At 44.2% G+C, this 12825-nt stretch overlaps 1 long non-coding RNA gene across 1 annotated transcript in view; it reads left to right on the top strand.

Annotated features, from left to right (window-relative positions):
* The first annotated feature begins 2358 nt into the window (after positions 1–2358).
* LOC123617444 (uncharacterized) overlaps positions 2359–12825 on the top strand; it is a 90835-nt gene continuing 80368 nt past the window's right edge. Inside the window, exons 1-2 of the long non-coding RNA XR_006725574.2 lie at positions 2359–3054; positions 3289–3413. This is a non-coding gene — a long non-coding RNA (uncharacterized LOC123617444). The remainder of the gene's footprint in view (positions 3055–3288; positions 3414–12825) is intronic.

Raw genomic sequence — 12825 nt, forward strand, 5'->3', positions numbered from 1 at the left:
AGTCAGAGGTGATATATATCTGCTTCAGCAAATGAGTCATACTCAAGGTTGGGCAAACCTGTTTGGATATGCAGAATGGACCACAATATGAACCTGGTTTGGACCGTATCCTTTGTTGACTTAAAACACTGCTCAGTGAATTCCTGACTGCAAATGGAAATATCAGATTTCTTATTCTGATCATTTCTAAAGCCAGGATAGAGAAGAGGAGGTTTCTATATGTATTATTCGGGTCAGCAGAGTTAGGACACTTTACCTATGGATATTTGCAGAGTTAATTAGCTAAGAGCATGTGCTTTAGAACCAAAAAAATACCAATTCAGAACTCTGCTGTGGTTGATATCTCAGGCTGTCTGATTTCAGATTCAGTCTTCTTAATCACCATGCCACATCGTCTGCTCTCTGTCATTTCGTTTACTCTTGCCCTTTCCCGAAACTGTTTTCGAGTAAGGTGAAGGAAACAGTCACAACAGCTTTGATCCTTGAAGGTGGTGGCAGAAGAATGGACTTGAGGATATAAGAATTTAGCCTTGGTCCCTGACTGCTCTCCTCTGGCTTTCTACCTCCATGCAGCCTCTTTAAAAGTCGACTCTTGTCCCAACAAGTATGTCTAGGGCCCCATAAAAAAATAGCCCAGCACATGCCCAGTGTTGGCTCACCCAGTCCTCATCATCCCCACGTCACCTGCACTCACTGTGTACCTCTCACTTTTCCTGCTAATGTCCTTGCTCTCCCTCCCGCCAGGGTCCTGGCCTTCGGGTTTACTCACCACACCTTACAGAAAGTGCCCACGTCATAGTTATATGCATTTGTCTTGGTAATCTTGAGATGGCTTTTCCTTATATATTTTAAAGCATTCCAAGCCTTTTCATGAGGCCTGCCAATTAATCCTCGTAAACTCAGTAGAAAATTTATTGTCTTTGCAGTTTAGGTGACAAAGAAATTTAACTTAAGCACTGTGAATTGTCTGAAGTTTCCCCTTTACCTCTGGGACTTGGAAGAAAGTGACGAGGGGCTTTAGGAAGCAACTCGTTCCTGTTTTCTGTGCTGGGAAAGCCTTGGGCCTGAACATGCTGGACTCCTAGGGAAGAAAGCCTGGTTTTCTTCAAGGATATAAAGCAGGAGCCTGAGATGGGAAACACCACCGCTTTCGGGGCTATATTGTAATCATTCCTCTGTTCTTGGTTCTGGGGGATTTTGCTTACAAAGTACTGGTCTCGTGACGCATTTGATAACATCACTGAAGGTCTACAAAACAGGATCAAATGAGTTTTTGAAAACATCCCAGGGTCCCTCTCCACTGCACCCCTGCCCTGTATAACATAATTAGATTCAAAGCAGCATTTGCTGAAGATAGCACTGTTTGCATGAACTTTCCATTGATACATCTGGTTTCCCTTTTGAAAAAGGCCCTCAAACCTCATAAAACTGAAGTCTTTTGAATCAAACCACAAATTCCTTATAGCTAACCTCAGCGAAACTCCCTGCCCACTCTGTGTACTTAGTCCCTCTCACCCCCATTTCTCTTCTCTCTTCCATCTTCATTAACTTAGCTGGAGCCAAGCTCACACGGATAAATCATGAGGTGTTTTTTTTTTCCTTAATTCACTTCATATTAATAAAAATTACAGGTCATTTTTTTCTGTCTTAGACCTTTGATTTAGAATAGCGGCCGTTCACTGAGCTGTAGCAACGTGCCAAGTGCTTTACGCAGTATCCCATTTAATCCTACAACAGTCTTGCAAGGTAGGTGGTATTTTTCCAGTCTTTCCGATGAGGAAAAAGAAACAAAGAGAAGTCAAGTAATGTGTCTTTTTCCTGCTAAGTGGTGGATTTAGTGACTCAATTTCCAGTTGGTCATCTCCAATGCTCTCATTCCTCCTGTTTGTCCTTCTACACAATAGATTCCTAAGACTTAATTTGTGAATGTGATGTGATATTTAAAGTAACTCCGCATCTGCCTCAGGCAATCATTATCTTGCTTACTGACTTCATGGTAATGATGATTCTTGCTATTTCTAAAAATATCAGCTATTACTCTCTGAGTGTCATGCTAATCACTTACCATACCTTGAATTCTTACAGCCACCCTTTGAGGCAGATATCGTTACCTCCATTTGTAAACTGAGACTCAAAAAGGTTTGCTTACCTGCCCAAGGTCACACAGCAATCAACTGAATCGGAATTGCAGATATTAATGAAAAGCAAACCTTTGCATACGCCAGCACCTTTGAAACATTTTACCCAGCTAACGCTTTGAATCCCCACAATAGTCTCGTAAGGTAAATTGCATTATTATCTGCATTGCATAAGTGAGGAAGCTGAGGCAGAGAGAAATGAACTGACTTCTCGAAGCCACACAGCTCATCAGCGGTGTAGGGGGCAGAACGTGAGTCAGGTCAGCCCCACTTCCCGGCTCAGAGCTCTAGCCACCGCCCCACCCCTGCTGCCTTTCTGTCTGATTTCAGAACCTTTTGCTCTGGACAGGTGTCTCTGTGAATGGATTGAAAACGGTATTACTCGTCCAGTTCTTTTAGTCTCTGGTGACCTCATTGTGTCGAAAGGACAGGACTTGCTCCACGCCACGTCAGTGGCGATCGTAGTGATTGAGATGGATCTGCACTGACGTCTGGGAGTTTGGACTGGATGTTAATGACATACGAAGGTGACCGCCAAGAGATAAACGGCATGTTGGAAAGCTGGAGCCCTGCTAGGCGGGAGGAGTCATCACAGACTGTGGCTGATCCCCCTTCCATCAGACTTTTATGAGCAGTCGTCGTGTAGTCAGACTTATCTAAAGGCTGAACAAATCACACTGGAATCGTCTGGAATGTGGGAAAAGGGGGAGAAGCACTGGGTGTGAGTGAGGACGTGGGGGAGGTTCAGCGGGAAGATGGAACATGAACGAAGGGGAACGTGCTGTCAGGCAGTTTTCTTTTCAGGAATGAAGGACCAGGAATGGAAGCACAAACAGAGGGAATTTTCTTCAATTGCAGGCATGGAAATAGAGAAATGAGCGTCCCGAAGCGTCCCGTGTGGCAAGCTGGGCCCTGGGTAGGTATCCCCCTGCGCTGCTGATTCTGCAGCTTTTCCCTCCACCACCCCTTCAGCTGTAGGGACAGATGCACAGTGTAGCCTAAAAGGGACTCGTGTTCGTTGAGTTTCTTTGAAGCCACATGCTTTGTTAATTAGACACCTGCCAGATATGAATTGACATATATATTTTTATATGAAATACTTGTTTAAATTGCCCTTCAGTTAAATTTCTTGACTTACTCTAACTTCCAGTAAAAGTGAGGCCTGGCGTTTACCTCTGGATTTGAATGTTCCCAAGAATGACGTTTCAAGAAGTATCTTCCTATCCTGGATTTAGGGGGAGGTCCTCCAGCCGTGCAGAGGCTACAGGAAGAAAGGTATGAAGGGGGCTAATGTTTATTTGTGACCTGTGTTGTGTCTGACACTTTATTAAGTGTTGTGCTTACACCATCTCACTGAATAATCATAACGGGCACGCATACTTGTTATTATCAGTCTCCATCTTGCAAAGAAACCAACTCAGAAGAATGAGTTAAATCATACCAGGTCACAAGACTAGAACATGTAGAAGCCAGAATTTGAAACTCAGTCTGACTTCAAAACATGTTCTTTTCACCAAAGCATCTAACGCTGCCTCTCGGGGTGAAACAGAGAACCGGCACTGTTCATTTCAATCTGTGCAGACACTGGGTCAGGAGACTCCCCTTCTCCCAAGGGAAAAAAAACAAACCAAAACAAAAGCCATGAACTTCAGTGTTCTAATTTGGAGCATCAACCCTTTCGAGTTACGTTCTGGCCTTTGCTGCCTGTAGAATCTCGTGTTTGCGGTTGGCGACCTCTATCTCCTTTTTCTGGGTTAGAAAGTAAGCTATTTATGAAGGGGGCATTAATTTTTAATGCGAAAATAGGCCATGTATCATAATTTGATAAAATGCTGTGCATTTCATTCATGACAAATATTTTGTGATAGGTGGGGAAAAATGGCCCGGATTCTCTACTCATCCCGCATCCATTGCCATGTGATGTTGCCGCCCTTTCATTCAGGAGGTGGTCTATCTCCCCATGCTCTTAATCCAGGTCATCGTGTCTTGATTCATCCAGCAGACTGTGACGGAAGTGAGGCTAGGCTGTAAGACGCTCTGTTTCGCGTGCTTCTGTTTCTCTCACTTGCTCTCGCATCCCTGTCATGCCGCGGGAACAGAATCGGTCCAGAGTGCTGGGAGGGGGAGAGACACGTGTGGGCTGCCACACTCAGAAACAGAACTGCTCAGCTGGACACAGCTGACCACGTTCTCCTGAGGGAGTCGGGCTGGAACCAGAAGAACCGCCCAGCTGTATCTGCCCAAAGTGCTGACCCACAGAATTGTGAGCCTGCTAAACAGTTGTTGCCCTAAGCCACAAATTTTGGAGTGGTTTGTTTTGCAGCAGCAGATAACTGACATCCATTTACTAAAATATGATGGAGTGCCAACACTGTGGCATGCTGTGGGGACACAGAGATGACTAAGTCGTGGTCCCGGTTCTGCAGGGTAGCCAGCACGCCAAATGGAAAGCCAGACACGTAAACAAGTAATCGCCACATGGCAAGTTACGTGATGAATCAAAGTAACGTGTGAAATACTTTTAATGGGGACAGTTTTACTTCCTCTGTGAAGAAACCATCATTCTAAGCAGCGCGGCACTCATTAGCTGGTTCCAGTGCTTCCTGTGATAGTGTCATCAAACCTCAACTGCAACAGTGGTCACTCAGCCAGGAGCCTTGAGGATTAGTCAGTTCTATTTATATCCGTTATGGGATCCCCACTGAATAACCTCAAATGGGAGCCAGGAGCTGGGGGCCAGACGTCTTTGGAGGCATTGTTTTAAAAGGATGGTATCCTCTGTTTAAATATGGAGCTGCTAGATATTTGGGGATACCAAGCAAAAATTTCACTCCCCTGGGCTTTTAATGATTGAAAATTTTAAAAGAGTGGTGGGCACCAGAAATCGTGGACTTTTTGGCAATCTCTGACTTTTCAGAGAGAAAAATGAAGGCAGGAGCAGATAGATGAGCACAGAGAGGCTCAGCTTGGCTTTGAGTCCCAGCTGAGGCATTCGCTAGCTTTGACCTTGAGCTGCATCTGGAATCTTCATAAACTTCACGTTGTCTCTATATAGGGATACATATATCCATCTTATGTGGTTATGATGAGTATTAAATGTGCCTGCAACATAATTAATGGGAATTCATCTTTTCCCATTTCCTTCACGCTTAACTTTCCTTTGCTCTCTGTTGCCATTTCCTCCTTTTTTGTTTTTAATAGACCCAGTCAGAGCCCTGAGACACTAAATTTCATGAAACTGGGTCCTAATTAGCAAAATGGATGAGTTTGAAGGTTTCTCCAGTGTCTGTCTGTAAAAGCCATTTTGAAAGTGGCTCTCAGTGAATAGATATTCATGATTATGAAGGACTAAGACAAAAAGTTGAGACGAGTGTGTTTGCAGCAACCTTTTTGCACTGAATGCGAGTGCCGATGGCAGCAGCTAGCCTGTCCCTTCAGTCCGTAGAAAGAATGGTGGTTTCGTGTCATCCTTGGCACCACAGTGGAATAACTCTCAACTGGCTGGGGCATGACACGCGACCAAAGACGTAGCTAGATAGACTGTCTAGAATTTTTTCTTCCAATGTAGCAACACATTCAATATTCATGTGCAAACCAGAGAGAAGTGGGAGAATTCTTTCCTCTCGCTTTTCTTTGCTGTTAACCTCAATCACATAACTCTTGCTTTAATTTTCCTTCTATAGAAAGAATGTCTAGCAGAAAGCACATGTGAGAATTAAAAGCAGAACTGAGTGAGGGCTGAATCTGTGGTGTGTATATATCCTATACACATACATACATACATGGACTTGCTTACAGAGAAGGGGTCTGGCAGCATCTCGGACACACAGCTCTGCCACCTGGAGGATGGGGCGACTCTCTCCTGGAGTTAGCATGGGGTTATGGGTTTATGGGGATGCTCCAGGATGATGGTTGTGAAAACCGGTAGCTTCTCTACAAAAACACTTTCTAGCTGTGGAACCTTTGCCCGCTCTCTTCTCTCTGCTTGGAGATCCCTTTCTTTCATCCAGAGGTGTTTGTTGGCACATCCTTCAATTCATTCTGGCCTCTACTCAAATGTCACCTTCTTAGAGGGACTTAACTTACCTTGGTTATCTTATCCACAATAGCCCTCTATACTCTCTATCTTCTTGTCCTGGTTCATTTTTACTTCGGAGCACTTACCTGACTTTGGATCATATAGTGACATGTTGATTTGTTAGTTGGCCATCTCTTGCAATAAAATCCCTGCCACATGAAGGCAGGGATTTTATCCATTTTGTTCACCTCTGTATCCCCATCACCTAGATTAGTACCTGTCACATAGTGAACACTCAACATAAACATTTGTTCAGTAAATGAATAAGTTAATGAATGTGCAAGATTACCTTTACGTTAAAGACCACAGGCACGTAGTGGACGTTCTGTGATCCTTGGCAGAGTGAGTGTGCATGTGTGCTCCCATGTGACCAGAACTGGGGAATCACGAGTCTTAGCAAGCAGCATCTCCCTCATTTCGCACCCCTGCAGATTGCGTAAGGGATATCCAGACACTTTCTCTTTCCAGCATGATGTAATGCGGAACGAGAAGACCTGCAGAGCACGCTGCTCACAGACGAGACGGATGATCTCATCCCTTCCCTGGGCATTCCCAGGCTTTACTGTTTAAATAAATAAATAAATAAACTTGCAGTGTTCAGTTCGCAGGTGGTTGTTTCAGCCCACAGTCCTTTGTTGGCAAAATCCTGGAACTCATCTCTTAGCTCTCTGGTGGCCGGCGGGGAGGGAAGTCAGGTCACATATTGTCTGGCCTCTTCCTTCAGCCACATGGAATAGATTTATCCTGAGAAACTAGGACATACAGGGGGAGAAATACATTTTCGCATCAGCCACAGGGGACATGCTGTGAGTAACTAACTGGAGGTGATGGGAGAATTTAAAACACAAAGTAAGCAAAGTGTTTCATTGACACCAGAAGCCTGAGGTTGTTCTTGGGATTGTTTCAAAGGTTTAGAGCTTGAAGAAAGAATGTACCCAATTTTTCTTACGTGGCTTGCTTTCATGTAAAAATTCCTTTGGTTTTGATGTCTGTGTATATATTAAAATGATCGTAATGCCGATTTATAGGTATTTGTTGCTCTATAGTTTGCAATATATTATTCTGGTCAAAAATTTTAAGATAGTTCTTTGTTTTATAAAAACATTGTAGATATAATTCAAGTTGAACAAGTTTTTGTTCCTATGAGGTTTTTTTTTTAAATTGAGATAGCACTGGTTTATAACATTGTGTAAGTTTCATGTGTACAACATTATATTTTGACTTCTGTACACACTACAGCATGCTTAACCACCCAAAATTTAGTTTCATCACCATACAATTGATCCCCTGAACTCATTTCACCCTTCCCCCACCTTCCCCTTTGGTAATCATTGCTCTGTTCTCTGTATTTACATTTTTGTTTTTGTTTGGTTTGTCGTTTGTGTTTTGTGTTCCACATCTGAGTGAAATCACACCGTATACAATACCTTCTAACATGCAGATCTACACAAAAGCCCTGAGAGTAAGGGGCGTAGAATCACCTCCATTTGCAGTTGAGGAAGCTAAGATTCAGAGAGGGATGACAGTGAATTGACCAAGATCACACAGCCAGGGTGCAACAGAACCGGTAACAGAACCCAGATCTGGTTATCTGGTTATCTTAAGTGCAAATTCCTCCAGTGAAGACTTCAGGACTCAAAAGTTGATTTCTATTTGTCAATCATAGTATCCGTCTTCCCTCAACTTTTCTACATTGTTTTTCCCTGGTCAACCACTAGGTACCCTATTTCAGACCCAGGTCTGGGGCAGGTCTGGCAGGCAATTCTGTGCACAAACCAAACTGAAGTCCACCTAGATGTCCCATGGACAGTGAACATATCCAAATGGAGCTGTTGACTTTGCCCTCTAAACTTGCCCCCTTCTCTCTCAGCTGTCCTCTTCCCACCTGTCTCTACATCCAGAAACTGGCATCACCAGTTGCTCAAGTCCTAAATAAGGAAATCATCTTTGGTTTCTACCTTTCCATGACCACTTTCTCCATCCAATCTATGATAAAATCTCCCAGTTTTCATTTCCAAAGTAGGTCCTGGCTCTCTCCACTCTTCTGCATCTTCATTGCCAGCAACTTAGCTCAAGCCGCCACACTTTTGCTCCCTAGGTTTTCATAACAGCTTCATAGCTGCTGACCTCTGCTCTACTCTGCCTCTCCCATTCATTTTCTTCAGTAGAAACAAAAGTGATTGTCTTAGCATATGTCTATGTCTTGTGTTTAAATCCCTAAGACTTCCTGATGCATTTATAAAACCCAAAGTCCTTAAGATGACCACCCGTCTTTGCTTGATCTAGCCTTTAGCTTTCTCTCCAAACTTCTTTGTGCCCTTTTTACACTTGCTTATTCTATTCTAGGAGCTGCTATGTGGAGAGAAATGTTTCTTGAGAATAAAATCTGTAGAGAAGAAAGAAAGAAAGTAGAGCTTGGACACCAGGGAGGTGGAATTCTGGTAATAATCACTTGAGCTGCTGAGTCTGGCTGTGCCCTCAGCACCACACTGAGTTATTGAGCAGATACATTCGCCCTCCTCAATTTTTTTTTAATTAAGGTCATGTTGATTCATGCGTACTATCATTTGCAACAAGACAGTCCCTGAGTTTTAGAAACTCGTAGTCAGATGGGGAGAAGTCAACCCGTGAATAGGCAAATGCCCTCCAGAGAGATGGTCGGTACGGTGCAGGTAAATACCAGGGATCAGCCTGGGAGAGGAAAAAGCCTCATGGAAGGCTTCCCTGCGAGAACTGGTCTGAATCTTGAAGCACGCGTAGCAGTTGTCAGGATGCGTCTATTAACCAGAGGATGGTACAGCGGCATCCCGGGGTCGGGAAATGTATGAGTCAAGGCATGGTGTGAAGCCATATGGTGGGATCGAGGAACCACAAGCAGATCAGCGTGACCTGAGTGCACCGTGGAGGGAGAGTCAAGGAAGGAGAATCAGGGGAGGGAGGCAGAGGTCAGACCAGGAAGTGGCCAGTACATGGGTTGTCCTGACAGGGTGAGTATTACCCTGAAAGTTTTGAGGGGACATTGAAAAATACGTATCTCCACGTTAAAATGGGAATTCTAGCCCTGCCTAGCTTACCCTAAAAGATGAGGGTGAAGGTCTGTCAATAAAATGGCTTTGAAAGTGCTCTGAACCAGATATGAGTTAGCTCATGACACAAAGTGAAAACGAAAACTGGGCTCTATTGTGCACCTCCAGTTTGCCAGGCTCTGGACAGGAGACTCAGGCCAGGTGGCAGAAGCCGAGGTTTGGTGAGTCCCCTGAGCTTTTTGTTCCTGGCAGTAAAGACAGCGGTGCAGCACCTTTGGGAGTGGGGAGTCATCCCTGAAGGGAGGGCAGAAAATACTGCCTATGAACATGGCCCGTTTCACACGCGCCCCGAGCTGGATTTGCTCCCTGTCTCTCTGTGCCTCCTTCTTGCCTCCCAGCAATGTGATCCCAGAATGGCTTTTCAGATGCTGAAGTCCAGACAGCTTCAGCAGTGGGCAGCTTTGTTCTCAGAAACTGTCCCCCTAGGCTCCCTTCCTGTTAACTCTCTCCCACCCAGTCCTGTGTCATTACAGCGCTGAGCAAAGCCAAGAAAATGCCGCAGCTGCAGTCTTTTACAGCTCCAGCGTGGGCGCGGTGACTGGATTCTTGGGGGCCCTGTGGGCTGGAAGGCAGGGTTGTAATTGACAATGCACCAAAACAAGGGTTTGTCCTCCTGGGGAGACCCGTCCATGAGACCGGGAACTCTCAAGCCAGATTCTTGGCATCAGCCTTTCTGGACCATTTACTATGGCCACTGAGTGTTTGGACTGACTCTGAGCTGGTTGCTTCTGCTATTTAGTGAGCTGGGATGGTGAGCCTGAGCTCTGAGATGTTGCAGTATGGATCTGCCACACAGGATTGTCACAGGAAACGAAACAGTACATCACTTCCATTTAGAGGGTGACCTGGTAGTATTAAGAATTTTAAAGCACCTCCCTCCCTTCCTTAAGGGTGGAAAGTATGTTGAAGGAATATATGCTTTGATTAATTATTTCATTTATTCATCTATTTACTTAATAGTTATTGAGAACCTGTTCTGTGTTAGGTATTGTTGTAGGACCTGAATAAGATAAACAAAACACTTCCCTGCCCTGCAGAAGCAGGCCATCAATGGTGTTGCACAGTGGTGTTAACTTCCAACCAGAGGCCAAAGACCCGTAGTCCCTCCCCTTCTGCCACAGGGCAGCGTGGGCCTGCATGGAAAGAGAGGGCATTTTTGTCCGCCCAGTTTCTATCTTGGCAAACAGGGACCATCTTATAATCAATGTCTGACAGGTCCTGAGGATTTATGGACAATCTCTCAATTGCTTTATTTTTAATAGCAAAAGTATTATTGGGGAAATCACATTAACTCATTAAAATCAAAGCCAAGTTTGACTACGTATCAGATCATTTGACCAAAGGGTAAAGCAAGGGGCAAAGATATTTATTACATTTTGTAATTATTCCTGATGGATTTAATTGTGGAATTCAAGACTATACATGTTGACAGAATGAATTACAAAAGAAATAAACAGTTGTTCTGTTGCTAAGGAAATCCCTACTTGTGGCTTGTGGATTGAACAAGAACTAGACCTCAAATGAATTGGATAACAGCAAAGACAATGGGCTCTGGAAAGCTTTTAGGTGACTTATGATGGATGGATCTTGATGTCAAGAGTTTGTGTAAAAGAGGTTCATGACAATGGAGAGTTGGAAAAAAAAACAATGATGAAAAATGTTTGTAATTTTATGTCTTTAGATATATATGGTGACTTCATTGATAAATACTATAAGTAGACATTTTATTACTCTAGCCACATCTCTAATGTTTTAAGTATATAAATTGGCCAAATAACTTGCCTCTTTGAATCTGTTTGGAAAGATGAGGGATAAGCCTTCATTCGATGCTGTCCTGTGCTTGAGCATGTGTGGTAAGTGGCTGGCAAGCCACTTGGTTTTCACAAAGGTACTTCCATCTCTGAACCTCCCTGTCCTCATCTGTGAAGTGAGAGTGACGGGGTGCCCTGCTTCCCTCCTTTGTTTGGAACCGCAGCACCCTTCAAGGCAGAATGCTATGGGAAACCATACATCTGCACCTTGCCTTTATTTTGAATTTTCCTCCACTTTATCCCCAGCTAATTGAGTTGGAAAGCTTCACTAAAGAAATACACATCCAGAATTTAACAACACCTTCTTCCCCAAGGCTCTAAATGGGGAAAGCAAAGAATATTTCCTTTCTCCTACCTGTTATATAAATTTGAGATTTATAAGGCATCTCAGGAGAAAGGAAATGACTGTTGACTTTCTGCTAATGTGATCTCTTACTTGTCCTCGTCCAGATGAACCAGAGCAGTAAGAGTTGTGTGAGGCACATAATGACATTTAAGGGAGGGGATGGGGGGAGCCATTATAGTTCAGAGCAAATAAAGTTTTTGCAAACTCACTTTTCTCTGAGTCCAGTTGAGCTGTCCCCATGGGATGGATCATTCCATGTGGTCCATAAAATCTCCTGAGATATTTCCTGTTAAATGGCCTCTGCCACTTCTCCATTTATTTCTTTTATCCTAGGAACCTAGAAATACAGTTCAGCCAAATAGGTGGGCTCTGGCTAGCTTATAAAGTCTTCATATAACTTGTTTGGATACACCTGGAGAAGGGAAGGGAGGGGCATGTTTTTATTTTGTCTAATTAATGTAAAATCTTTCGAATAGAACTTTGGGCACTCAGAATTTATGTATGACCCATAGCTGATGCTTCTCTGTGGAGAAAGAAAATCATGTTTAATAGCTTTTTTAAAATTTCTCACTTGTTCCAACCTTGTTGCTGTAGTCTCACTCAATCTGTGTGTGTTTAAGAAAGAAGAGGAAACAGACTGGGAGTAAAATTGCGTTCTTGTCTCTACCCAAAACATCCCCTTTTTTGCAAACTCTGAAAGCCTTTTAAAAGCTGCTTTGATTAGCTTCCACCTCATTCCCCCCACACAGAGTGAGATGCTAGTTTGTGGCCCAGGGTGAGAGAGAGGGGAGTCGTGACTCTCACAGGACAGCTCGGCCACTTGAGTCTTCCAATCCCAAGGGACTTTACATAAATCGGAGATGCCCTGGAAGGGGACCAGCAGCCTTTTGAGCTCCTTACCCATCACTAATTCTGGCTCCAGCTGGACTCGGCTAGGGTGATGAAAGGGGCTGAATACAGCCGGCTTCAGCGAGCTTGTTGGGTGGGATCTATTCAGACTGCATTTAATCACCCTGCATTATGGGGTTTCCATGGCAACAGGTGCATGTTTCAGCATGCTGCATGTGGAAGGGCTGTACCTTAGAGTCACCTCTTGTCAGGAAAGTGTGATCGTGTGCCACTTCCTTCCTGCTTGTCTGAATGGGCTCCATCATGAGTCAGTCCCTTCTCTTTCCATGTGATATGCAGGGAAAAATGCCCGAGGCCAGTGTCCAGGATCCTAAACCACGGATCCCACTAGAGACACAGGAGAATGGAGTTGGCTCCAAAGACATGTGGCAAGGTTGCAGCAGATCAGACACTGAGGCCCAAGACCCTTTCCTGCTCTCACTTGGCTTCCAGCATCGGCTGGGTTTCGAGGGCCACG

Source organism: Camelus bactrianus, chromosome 4, assembly GCF_048773025.1.
Source record: "Camelus bactrianus isolate YW-2024 breed Bactrian camel chromosome 4, ASM4877302v1, whole genome shotgun sequence".
NCBI lineage: Eukaryota > Metazoa > Chordata > Mammalia > Artiodactyla > Camelidae > Camelus > Camelus bactrianus.